Below are 13,677 nucleotides of genomic sequence, written 5' to 3'. Positions count from 1 at the left end.
ACGCTGCGTGAGTACCCTGACACACCGGGGACACATATTTATGTATAAAAGACATCAAAAAGTGCATTTTGCATGATAGGTCCCCTTTAAATTTCACCAAGGCAGAACATCAAATTGATAATTAAATTGTTCACACTCGAAGGAGTAGTGATAACAAATGTCACACATTGGTAAGCTATCAAACCATGCTGCCCCAGAACGCCTCGTTGGAGATTTCTCATTTTCTTCCTGGGTACTCTGACGTGGGGATACCCAGAGGCCACACCCTCTGCCAGCCTTTCACGAAACAAAGCTTCCCAAACCTTTCAGCGATTCATGCTGGATATGTACAGCGTAGGGCACTGAAGAACGATGCTGTTCCTACTTTGTTTGGATCAGCGGGAGATTCGGGTACACAACCAGGGCCGCCTTAATGCACGGGCTGGCCTGGGCTGAAGCCCAGGGGCCTACGGAGATTTGGGGCCTATAACAAATTAGCCAATAAAAAAATAAAAAATTCAAATTTTTTTATTTCAGATTTTTTAATTAAACAAAGTCTTGGCTTTCATAATATGAAACTTTTATTTCCAAAATCACACGATAAATACATTTTTGAAGCTTGTAAAGGGAAGAAGACAGCTCTCCCTCGCCACTCTGCTGTTCTGCTGTTCCCCTCCCTCCGCTGAAATTCTGAATGTAAGGCGGGTCCGTTACAGTTTGTTTTCATCTGATCTCAATTAAACAAAGTCTTGGCTTTTAGAATATTAAACTTGTTTCGGCAAATTCAGATGATAAATACAACTTTGAAGCTTGTAACGGCATAATTACAAGCGGAGAACGGAGTAACTTGACGTCACAGCAGGCATAACAACAGCCGGTGTTTCTCGTACACAATACACAAAAATACACAAACACACACACGTATACACACACACGTACACACACACACACACACACACACACACACACACACACACACACACACACACACACACACACACACACACACACACACACACTCGCAGGCTTCCCCCAGACCAGTAATCCAAACGAAAATATCTTCCCTCCATACTATTTTGATCATTTGCTCCGCTAATCAATCAGATCGATGGATTCCAGAGATTTTTCTCAAAAATGATGACTCCGAAACAGTCAGTGGCCACCACTTAACAGCCAATGAGAATGAGAATATGTTTCACGTGTGACTTATTCAAATTGTGAGTGATTGAGTGACGGATGAAGGTTGTTTAGGAGAAAATGTCGGAGAAGAAAAAGTTTGAGAGTGGCGCTCGGAAAAGGAAATTGTTGAGGGAAAAGTAGTTTCGAGACAAGCAGCTATTACAACAAATGCCGAAGCCTACAGGTTATTTTAAACCTGTAGGCCAGGATCAGGAGGAAGGACAGATGAGTTCTGTACCGAGCGGCAGCGGTGCCGGCCGCGGGGCCTCGGAGACAAGTAGGCCGTCTGGTTCTGATAGCGATGGAGTAGCGGGAGAGGAAAAACAGACAGGAGGGACATTATCTGTTGGAGGAGATGGAGAGGACGACGAGGACTTGCTACGTGGAGGGGAGCCAACGGCAACCGGACAAATACATGAGATACTAGGGCTGCACGATTTTGGGAAAAAATCTAATTGCAATTTTTCTGACAAATATTGCGATTGCGATTCGAATTGCGATATTTGTTTTTAAGCGACCCAACGGAAGTTTATTGTAAAATGCGGCCATAACTCCGGGTAGGAAGGTCGTATCAACGTACTCTCGTCTCTAGCACCCCCGCAGCCCGAGCTACGAGTGAAAGAACTAAACTTACATGAAACTTCCGTTGGGTTGCTTTAAAGTCAAGCTTCAGTTTAAGATTCACCCTGTAATAGATGTAAAACATGTGATGGAGCATTACTAACCTGACTCAGATGGTTCACCAAACCATCTAGGAAAGCTCCATTTGAAGCCATTTGGAAAATTGTGTTCATTTGTGTGTATGAATTATACGTTTTTGTTTTTGTATGATTTTAGTAGAAGAAAAAAAGAAAAAAAGAAAGGGATCAATCTGTCTATCACCTATCATGGGCCAATTCTGATTGATTAACAATGGCTGGTACATGTGGAGCACAGCACGTCTGATTGGTGTGGATGACTGACACACAAGAAGAAAAAAAAAAAATTGTAAAAAAAAAAAAATTGTAAAGAAAATCGCAGGCTTTGCGATTTGATAATCGCATCATTTGAAATCGCAATTTAGATTTATAATCGATTAATCATACAGCCCTACCCGATACGTCACTCATCTGGAGGCGAGGACCAGGCGCGCATAGAGCAGAGTGGAGAAGTGCGGTCACAGAGCCTGCCGAGGCTATAAATGAGTTTGATTTGTTGTTTAAATAGGGGGCCTACAAAACCCATCAGCCCCAGGGCCTGATGGCAGGTTAAGGCGGGCTTGTACACAACCTGTAAGTATTCATTGTTGTTTGTGTATTTATGATGTTTAAAACAAACAAGGTATCTACCACGACTGTTTAAATGGGTAAACGTTTTTCGGGCCACTATAGTGGGATCGCGGAGAAATGCTCTCCGCAGACCCATTCTCACAGCGTTATAAACCTTTTTCTTCCTCAATATCAAGCCACATTTATTGTTTTTACTTCGGCTGTGAGTGTTTGTGTGTGCTCAGGATGAGTTTCGCTTGTTCTCGCTGTATCGCCGACGTGGAAGCCTGTCTGCTCCTCGCAGCAGATCGCAGCAACGAGCCTCTCAACGTCGCTTGATCAATCAGAGCACACTGGGCTCACAGGGAGGGGGGGCAGGAGCTCCAACAAGCCATTTAGGACAGAGAGTGAATACCGGTGAATACTTACAGAGATGCTGTATGAGAAACCAATGTGAGTTTGGAAAATTGCACAGTATAAATCTATTTTAGTATACCTCAACAATGGAATTATGATCAGTAGAAATGGCCATGACATGGGACCTTTAAAGACATAAAGACTTAGGGGCAGAGAGATAGATGGACCAAGACTTTGAAACGAATTATCAAATCATCAAAACAGTTCCTAATTAATGTTCTATTTAACAGAAGATGTGTTTGATTCATTTTTTCTAGGGCTGGGCAATATGGCCAAAGTCTTCTACTGCGATATATATCACGTTACAAAAAAATGTCTGGTAATAAGCCTATTTTAATACTTGACCAATAAAGTTAATTTTTTTAAGAACTTTAGTGCAAAATTAACATAAATGTTCCAAGTTAAATTAAAAAGAACACATATATACATATTTCCTTTTAAACAATAATGCATACACACAAATACAGTTTCAGTAATATTCACCTAATATGTATGCAAAATCACATGTTGAATTATCCTTATTATAATGTGTACAATATTGAGTTTTTATAGGGTAGACTGTGTCCAAAACAAAAACTATGTTAAAGTAGTTCATTTGTAATTACAGCTTGTTCATAATAAATAACTTCAACAAAACAGTATGTTCATATCTTCATTATGTTATTCTGTTAAGTTAATTTACAGCAGTGTTGATTGATCATCCAGCCCTCATAGATAAATGGGTAAACAGGTAGTTTAACTTGTTGAGTGATGGTTAGTGGTTACCATAGCAACTCAATTGTCATTTTTCAATTTCCGCCTCCATTACAGTATCTTGCAGGTCTAGTGTTTCAGAGACATCTGCCTCATGCCCAGCCCTGGGTGTGTTTGTGTGTGTGTGTGTGTGTGTGTGTGTGTGTGTGTGTGTGTGTGTGTGTGTGTGTGTGTGTGTGTGTGTGTGTGTGTGTGTGTGGTGTGTGTGTGTGTGTGTGTGTGTGTGTGTGTGTGTCTGTGTGTGTCTGTGTGTGTGCACACAGGGGAAGAAGGCTGACTCTAATTGCAAAGGCCCATCTGCTGATTCTGGAAAACAGGCTTGCATCTTACAGACACAAACATTAGAGGAAAAAAAATACTCACGTACACGCATGCGCACATACATACACACACAAACATGCACAACACAAGTGCCTACCTCAAAGGCTTCAACTTAGACCCTGAACAATATGCACCCATTCTCTGGCAGCTGTGTGGACTGCATTGACTGGCATGGTTTACAATATGGGCTCTATTGTCTTAGGACAAAGGCCTCTCCACTCAAGGCAAAGGTCACATTATAAGACAATGAGCCTGTATTCATAGGGGGTGGCAGCAGGGGGGCAAAGAAGAGTGCACGTGTGAGTCAGCTTGAATTGTTATTATTTTAACCGATATTTAAATAATATCAAGCCTAAAATGTCCCTTTCAAATATATATCTTTTTTTTATCATGTAAAACTTTTTTTTTTTAGTTGCATTACGTTTCGTTATATGTTGTATTAATGCATTCAATCCAGTTGAGCATTTATCAGCTAACAGTATCTATGTAACCTAGTGCCATGTGACTTACTATGTAATCATTGTTTAAGCAGTGTAACTGATAAAGATTGTATTTCATTCTACGTCCTCATTAGTATTGTGGTAAATTAAGGTTGTGTGCTTGTGCATGCGGAGCGGGAAACACCTGTTCCACACATCCCCCATATGAAGAATGATATATCCCTTTTCCTGTTGTTCTTTCTTTCACTCATTGTTACAGTGAAATAAAGACGAAAATGCAGCCCTGATATCACGGAATTAGATTTCAAAGCAAGCATTCCAAGTCATATGAGAGTACAGGAAGGAAAGCATGCGGGGTGACACACACTCGGCAGGAAGTGCATTTACAAATGGACAAACAGACTCACCACGTTCACACAGGGTATATCATTAAATGCGCTTAAACTAATGAAAAATAGATACAAGCAAATGTTTCAAAATAAAATTTAAAAAAAGGTTTCTAATTAACACCTTCCTTAGCTCTGTTGTAATAACTTTCAATCACAAAAGTAGTTGACGTATTGCTTTTATAAATTGATGATTTGAAATTGCTTGTCCCACTCATAGTTTATTAAATTGGAACAAAAATACTTAAGTGATATGTCCAGCCATTAAATAGAAAAAGCTGTAATTAACTGCATAGCAAACTGCCAAACCACACAGAGGGAGGAGAGAGAGCCCTCTCATTCACATTACTCTCAGCCACTTCAATCAATTAAGAGGATCCCAGATGAAAACATTGCCTCAGGGTTTTTATACAGCAAAGTTGCAACATATTTCTCCTCTCATTGAAACACTGATGTCAACCGGGACACTCTGACTAGCTGTCAATATCCAAGAACTGCACCCTCCTCTCTCGTCAATAAATTGAATGTGCAATTCATCAGCCCAACTCTAGGAGACAGTATTTCTAATTAAAATGGAGCTCGTAAATTCGACATTTTACAGGCCCAGCTCAGCTTGTAAATACACTGTAAATAAGTTGTAGTGAGTGGCTTCATGGGCAGATGAAGGCCTGGTGTTTTAGTTTAACTCCTGTTGACGTGTTCAAGGAACAGCAGGTTTATTGCAATTAATTAGAGAATGTTCCAATGTTGTGCTCAGTTTTTATTCTATTCGGAAATTATAGCATGCATTGTCTTTATACTGTTCTATTCTATTTGATTCTTCTTTATTTGATTCGGTTCTTGCCGGTGCTGCATATTGCATATTGCATGCTGTTATGTATTGTTTTTGAAGCTCAGTGGGTCATATCTGATTGGATTATCAGTTTGAGAGGACACATTTATCGGGCCAATTAGAGCACTCCCTGGCACAGATGGAACCCGGAGATCTCCTGGGAGAACGCAGGGTCATGTTTTGGATCTAAAAAAGCATAATGCATCTGTAGAGTCGGCTAAAAACTGCACACCAGGTGTGTATATATATTTCTGTCCCTATCCTCCGGGCCAAATCGTGCCTGCTGTAAATATGAATGCATTCAGAGTCAACATCCCTGGTTAAATATGTCTAAAGTAATCATGGGTTGAGGTGCTTTGTATTCGAACTTGCACGCACACATACAGGCACACATATGCTTACCTTTTTATAGTGTACTTTGCTTTGTCAAAGTGAAATGAAGCCCCAGAGAATCACATCTCACTGGCAGCTGGACGTCTTAGTCCTGCAGAGGCAAAGTGAGAGGAGACAGAAAGGCAAAGGAGAGAGGGGAGAAGGGGGGGGGGGGGTTATTGAGGCTCAGTGAACTGAAGTCCCTGTCATTTTTCACAATAGAGACCAATAGCCGTAATATGTAATGAATGTGGGGTGCAATTTGAATAATGTCTGCCGCCACATTTTGTGAATAGCCATAACCCACTCAAATACAAGAACCAGGCAGTTCAGAAGCCAATTCTGCTTGTGATTGCTTGTTTAGTATTTTTGTGTGTGTGTGTGTGTGTGTGTGTGTGTGTGTGTGTGTGTGTGTGTGTGTGTGTGTGTGTGTGTGTGTGTGTGTGTGTGCTCTGCCTCGTAATGACCTCTTAAGTGTCAGGGTATCAAAGTCTATAATGGTCCATCTCTGTGCTCGCTGGCAGTTTACAGCTAAAAAGCTCTCTCTTGCTATGATAACTGGTTTATACGGGTGGCATTTCACTGCCAAATGCCAGACACTTTTCAGAGAGGAAATTGTTAGCTCTGTTACTAGAATGCAGAGGCAGTTATTCACAGTTAGACTCTGTCTCTTATATATATATATATATATTTCTATTAGTGCTTTATGTCCTTTTTTTTTATATCCCACTTTTTTTTATCACTACTTTTTTCCACATATTTTCCCTTCTGTTTAGGAGCCACTCTCTTTGACTCCTTCCCCTCGCTCTGTCTTTCTCCAGCTCTATCTGAACCATCCCCATCCTTCCAATCCTTATTCTTTATAGTGTCAAGCTTTCAGCTTTGTGTCACCAGGGTCAATCTCAATGTGAGAGTATGTATTTTTTCACTGACATTGGAAGGTGTGTCCCTCTTGGCATGGAAAATATTGTTTTGTTGTGAACGGGAAGAAACTGTATTTATCTGCTTGGCCTTGAATTTGTCTCTTCCAAAAGCTTTGTCTGCGTGCTTTGCAATATTTTTACTGGCACACACACACACACACACACATACACACACACACACACACACACACACACACACACACACACACACACACACACACACACACACACACACACACACACACACACACACACACACACACACACACATATCCATACAGTGTCAGAGCCTGGACCTCTGTGGAGCTCTCAGGCAGGGCTGTGCAGTAATTGGTTCTATTAGCCAGTACAGGAGGCCATGGGCAATGTCTGAATGGTTGGGTGGGCAGAGACTGCAACAAAAGATGGAATCACTGTACTGTGTTTGTGGACAGTACATGCATGTGTTTATGTGCATGTGAATAAGGGTGTATCCCAATGCTATATAGAGCAATCATGAGAAATAAGTTAGGCGTTAAGCTCCCCCACCTATTCAACACCTTCATTTAAGTCTCCCTCGCTTCTTTTAGAACACGCAATACATTATTCACACGGAGCTGGTCAACAATGGAGGGATCAATGAATGAGGAATGGAGTTGGAGAGGTGGAAGAGAAACAGGTGCACAGGCGAGGTGGTGAAGGAACAAGTATGTAATAGTCGCTGAACTCGACGGTGAATGAGATTTTTCATTAGAGCTGATTTTCGTAAAGTGGAAAGGGGAAAAAGATTCAAGATGCAGCCATTGCAAAAGTCCATGCATACATCAGCGGAGCACCATTGCTTTGTTCCATCACTGAAGGGGAATTCTTCATTAAATCCTACTTTATGATCTTGTCGGCTGTCAGATGGCCCAGGTCAATAGCAATCAAAAGCTCAAACTGTGTGTTTTAGCAGGAATAGCAATAGGATTATTCCAAAATGTACAATCCTTTTAGGATATTAAGTTTGGGATGCCATACCATACTTTGAACAGTGAATGTATAGGGCTTTTCATATTAATTGTTTTAAGTATAACAATTATTATTTTTGATAATGTCTTAAATCTCAATTATTTTCGTCAGGATGATTGTGCATGGCATTTTCATAATAGTTTCATGCCTATTTGTAGGATCAACAGAACGGCCTAATTTATTTCCTTCAGTACATTTTTTGACAGAATACCATTGTGTGAGCTGGGTAAAAGATTAGCAGCATTAAAAGAGGAGATAGAAGAGAGACTTTGATCGAATGAAGGTGAGGGCGCTCCTCTGAGAGCAACCAGCAGCGGAGCAAAGACGAGGACAAGAGACAGAGAGGTTTAGATGGGAAAATGGTGAACGCTAACAGCTTCCACTACTGTAATAGCTAGGGAGGGGCACTGACTGAGAGGCTTTGGACAGCGAGTGGCTTAGCCTGACTGAACAACAGATGTACGTGATGACGAGAAGGGAGGGATTGTTGTCTTTAAAACATTTTTTTTGTATTTCACATGATGGATGCTGACCATTTTCTATTATGAGATGCAGTGGTTGTATTGATGTCCCATGTCACCCCCATTTCTCATGAACCTGCTGTATGTAATTAGGATGACTCCACAGTATGCTTTTATGATGGTTAATCATGTATAACCATTTATAATCATGCTTTAAACAACAGATTGCGCCATAAGAGAGCAGAGATTGTGTTGATGCCTGTTGGTGGAGATTTATGGCACTTGGAAATGAAGCGATGTGAGGCCTTCCTTTTTAAAGGTTGGAGTCCCCTACAGTAAATGTTAATGTTAAAACCACAATTCTCCCCCCTGGGTTTTGAAAGATTCGATATAAGCATGAGGAATATGGAGCAATAGTGTAGATGGTCTACCCAGGCGTAAAATTAAAGACTCTTGTCTGTGTGCCCCACATAAATCTTTAAAAGAGAAGGAGAGAAAAAGAGAGATACTGGAGGAGGAAGGGAGGTGCACATGATGAAACAAAAAACTGGTTGATGTGTCCTGTGATTATGAACCATTGTACTACTATATGCACCTAGACAATGACATGTTACAATACATGCAAATACACACACACACACACACACACACACACACACACACACACACACACACACACACACACACACACACACACACACACACACACACACACACACACACACACACACACACACACAACAAAAAACAAAGACACACACCAACATATATCACTCTCTCTATAAAAATAGCTTTTAGGAACAGTGTAGCTTGAGTTTAAGACAAAGATTGGCTTAAAATACTTAACATGATTTGTTAAAGACTTGCTTCAGCAAACTCTTTCTGTAAAATAAAGGTCCTAGACCAATTCCGTCTCATCTCGATACATGTGATGGATGCAGTCTCATCTATCATACATACCGTTTGAGCGAGAGCCATTCGAGTTTAAAACGCACATACGCACACTGCAGGAGAGCAGGCACACAATTTCTTACATGGTTAGAAAACAAACACGTGGTCCATGTAAGTTATTGCTGCAGGCCCACGGGCCAGAGTGGTAGTCATCTATTTTGGTGTGACACTATCAGGCTCCCTTACAAAAACACAGAGGTGGTAAAATGGTTTTATTGCAAAATGTGAAAGATACGTCAGGGACGAAATTGACGGGTGCTGATACATGCCAAAGGGGCATGGTGCTTTGTAATGAGTTGTAACGTCCTCTGCCCGAAACAGACCCACAGCTTCTTTTAGAGTCACGCATAGTGAACGTGCTAAACGTAACACAGTCAATTTGAGTATCATGCTCACACCAAATAATTCACCCGCCAGTCAGAGGGAACTCAGCCTTAGGCAGAGTTAGGTGCTATATTTGCACTTACGACAAAGCTAGTCAGCTCAATATGATTAGGGGAAAAACACAAAACGCAGCAAATGATGTAAACATACAGTACTTTATGGAGCCATTGATCATTTCTACATCTATTAATATCTTTGTTCCATCAAGCATAACCAGTCATCCTCACCCTCCTTCAGCCTATCACACTGCACCATCTACTAAGCTACAGATCAATACTCCCTGGCACATATTCTCACTCTCAAAGACTTGGAATGAAAACGCCATTCAATATCAATCAAGATCACAGCAGTGCCACTGAACAGGCACAAAACATGACAATATTATTATTTTTTAATTTACCATAAAATGACCAGTCGCTTCACATCGCGTTAGATCTTTCAGCTTGGTTTATGCTGAAAGGAAGCAGATGAACAGGGAGTGGGAGATGTATGTAATGCAGTTAAAGTAAAAGCCCAGTAAGCAGGAAATGTAAGAGGGGCCTGGGGATGATGGTATTACAGAAGACGCTGATTGTGGACAATCTGCTGAAGAAGGAAAATATATGGAAAATATCATTGGTTGCAGTATGGTGGATATAAGAGGTGTGCAAACACTTGAAAAGCTGGGTGGAAAGGAAATATGGCAACAAATTAACAATCTGCAAAGAATCATCGGGTGTGCTATAACTGCTTGTTGAAGTAAATGGTACTAAAAAACCGATGTCATTTCAATCAAACCAGAAATCCCCTTCCATTGTCTCATTCACTCAAAGTCAACCAACCCAGTCCTTTTATTTGCAACATTGAATCGGTCCTTTAAACAATACAGCATTTTCAATTCCTGCTGCAGTTTCCTCCATTGATAAGAAATGCTGTGTTGTACCACGACACTGGGAGATTTATGCCCCCAGCCCTGTGATGACCTCATTGTTCATTGCCCCATAATTCAAATCTGCTCCGCTGTGTTGCATCACATTGTGTATGACTCATTTCCAAGCACCCCATTCTCTAAACAAGCGAGGCCTCCGCAGCACGCTATATTCAGCCACACAAAGTACACAGCAAAGACATTTCCCCATCAATACTGTGGTGACTGACTTAAGACTTGCATATGCACACACACACACACACACACACACACACACACACACACACACACACACACACACACACACACACACACACACACACACACACACACACACACACACACACACACACACACACACACACACACACACACACACACACACACACAGTAACACGCTGTTTAAATGGACTGAACAAGGAAGAGGAGAGGAGGGGTGAGTGCTATTGTAAATGATTTCCTGCAGAGACTAAAATAATCGGCAGACCTTGGAGTGAGCTTCTTACAATCACTCTGGCCTTGTATACTGATTCTCCATGGCACTGTGTGTGTCCTTAAATATTCAACTGCAAGCAGTCTCTATGTTGCTTTTCGTGGGTGTGTGAGCTTATAAATGTGTTAGCATACAAGTGAAAATGTGTGTGTGTGTGTGTGTGTGTGTGTGTGTGTGTGTGTGTGTGTGTGAGAGACCGAGAGACTGATGGTAATTGATGTGTATCACATTGATGTGTGTTTGGAGTGTATGTAGGAAGAAATGCATGTGTGTGTGTGTGTGTGTGTGTGTGTGTGTGTGTGTGTGTGTGTGTGTGTGTGTTTTCTATTGACTGGTGACAGCCTGGAGTGGGGCGCAGGGAGGTGAAGGGCACAGAGGAGAGGTGTGGACAGGAGATGTGTTGACTGAGAGAACAAATGCTTTTTTTCTTTGTGAAAGAAGCATATCAACTACTGAGTGAGTGAGAGGTTTTAAAAGACTGGGCTGTGGATGCAGAAAAAGCTAAAATAGAGAGCAGGTGATTAAACATGTAGTTCAGAGACAAAACGAGCGCTGAAAGTAAAGGTCATTTCCATAATAAAATAATAAACCTGTAGACATACTGTACACACACATGTTGGGACTTTTTATTGTAAACTGCACAGCATGGTTTACAGTAAGTCAACAATTGATTGAAAGGCTAAGATGTACACTTTGAAAATCAATAATGTTGATGACAGCCATATGTCTCGTATTTGTTAACAAGAATAATTGAATAAAGAATACCATAAATGTACCCCTTCACAGCCTCCTTACTCTAGAAGGCATTGGATTTTACTAGCTCTTCAGAATGGCACAATGATAACCTTCATCTTCACTTTATATAGCCCACTTCAAAACTGTATTACAAGGTGTTTTGCAACCAATAAAATAGCAATAAATAAAAGTCAATGATGACAAAAATCTGGACATGGAATAATAAGAGTTGCCTAAGAAATAAATTAAAAAACTTCGACTGGTCAACTGGTCAAAGCAAAATAAATGAAAGTCAGTCCCAAAGAAAAGAAACATTATTGTGAGATGTGACATTGATTTTACCCGACTAAGCCGATTGATCACTCCAAAGAAAGGAAACAAGATTGTGAACTACGGCCATCAGCGTGTTTTTACTGTTACGGTGTCCATTCATTAGATTGACTGATTGTTCTCTTTAGGATTTTTATGGTAGAAAAATAGCAATAAATACAAAGTAGGCAAGAGCCACAGACATGATCACATTGCCACACATTTGATGGCTGTTGGTTTTACGATTAATTTACATTTATTGATTTGTCTATACATTTGATCCCATTACAATGAGTTGGATCACAACTCTTTTGTAATTTCCCGATTACAAAACGCTGATTAAAGCAACTTGCAATTAAACATTTAAGGAGGTGTGTGGATTTTTCATCTTATTTCACAGATTTGATTTTGCTACTAGTTATATTTTTCAATTGCTTTTTTTGTCTTTCTGTCTTTATGTTGCAGACTCAATCTATCAATATAAACTATTTAAGATCTAATTATGAGATTAAATGATATGCTGACTATTGACTATTTAATAGTATGATCACAGCCTACTCCTTAACAATGCAATATTCATTGAGCAGGAATACAACATGAAGAAGATTCAACTTATTGTCATTACGTAGTACAGGTACTATGTAACTAAACTGTTTCTCTGCATTTGACCCATCCTAGTGTTAGGAGCAGTGGGCTGCCATTATGTACTGCGCCCGGGGAGCAGTGTAGGGAACGGTGCCTTGCTCAGGGATACCTCGGTAGCACTTGGTCTTTCCGGGACTTGAACTGGTGACCTTCCAGTTGCCAAGCCAAGTCCCTATGGACATCGCCACCTCCGCCTCCCATGCATCCCATTCAACAATACACACAAACAGCTCACTTAACAGACTACGCGGGCAGTCAAGCCAACAGTGTACATTGCCTCCAATCGGCCCTAAAAGACAGACAGATAATAGGCAGCGGTTTATCACGCAGAAATTCTTCCTACAGTTCCATATTTAGGCAAAGTAAGACATCCATCTCTGGAGGGCTATTCTAGTCGAGGCCATAGGAGCAATGAGTCAGTGAATGCCCCGAGATCTGACAGCCAGTCGTCTGCTGCTGGTTTTCCCTTTTCCTAAGCATATATCCAATCAGGTTGCAAAGTTACTGTGCAGTCCTCTCGCATGGTCTCAACCTCTAATAAGGTTGAATGATATTGGAAGCGAGCTTCACACATTAAGAGAGGTGAACTGAGCTTATCGCTCCTGTCAATGGTTGAAAATGCAGAGAGCCGGGGTTATTCTTTGAGGGAAGGAAAGGGTAGGAGTGAGGATGTGTTAACACATGACGGAGTACTTTAGCTGGATGAAAAAGACGGGCAAGGATCTGGCCTCATTATTTCTATACGGGAGAGAGATGTCGTCTAGAGCAGGAAAGGGCCTTAGAATGAGGTTACACTGGGCACACAATGTGGGGTTGAGACAAGGAATGTGAATCATTGTCGCATTAAGAAACAGTGCAGTAAAATTCAACAGCTCCGCTTTCAGTGAAAAAACGTAATATTATTATTGCAGCATTAAGATTTGTTTTGGTTTTCATGAGTGGCAATTTATTTA

At 40.9% G+C, this 13,677-nt stretch overlaps 1 protein-coding gene across 11 annotated transcripts in view; it reads right to left on the bottom strand.

Moving 5' to 3' along the window:
- adgrl3.1 (adhesion G protein-coupled receptor L3.1) overlaps nt 1-13,677 on the bottom strand; it is a 135,726-nt gene that overhangs the window by 118,909 nt on the left and 3,140 nt on the right. For all 11 annotated transcript variants that reach the window (XM_034203300.1, XM_034203302.1, XM_034203303.1 and 8 more), the window contains exon 2: nt 5,957-6,038. The gene's annotated coding sequence lies outside the window, so the exon portion shown is untranslated. The remainder of the gene's footprint in view (nt 1-5,956; nt 6,039-13,677) is intronic.

This window comes from Gymnodraco acuticeps, unplaced genomic scaffold, assembly GCF_902827175.1.
Source record: "Gymnodraco acuticeps unplaced genomic scaffold, fGymAcu1.1, whole genome shotgun sequence".
In the NCBI taxonomy this organism is placed as follows: domain Eukaryota; kingdom Metazoa; phylum Chordata; class Actinopteri; order Perciformes; family Bathydraconidae; genus Gymnodraco; species Gymnodraco acuticeps.
The sequence above is the reverse complement of the archived record's forward strand: the minus strand, read 5'-3'. Positions and strand labels throughout refer to the sequence as shown.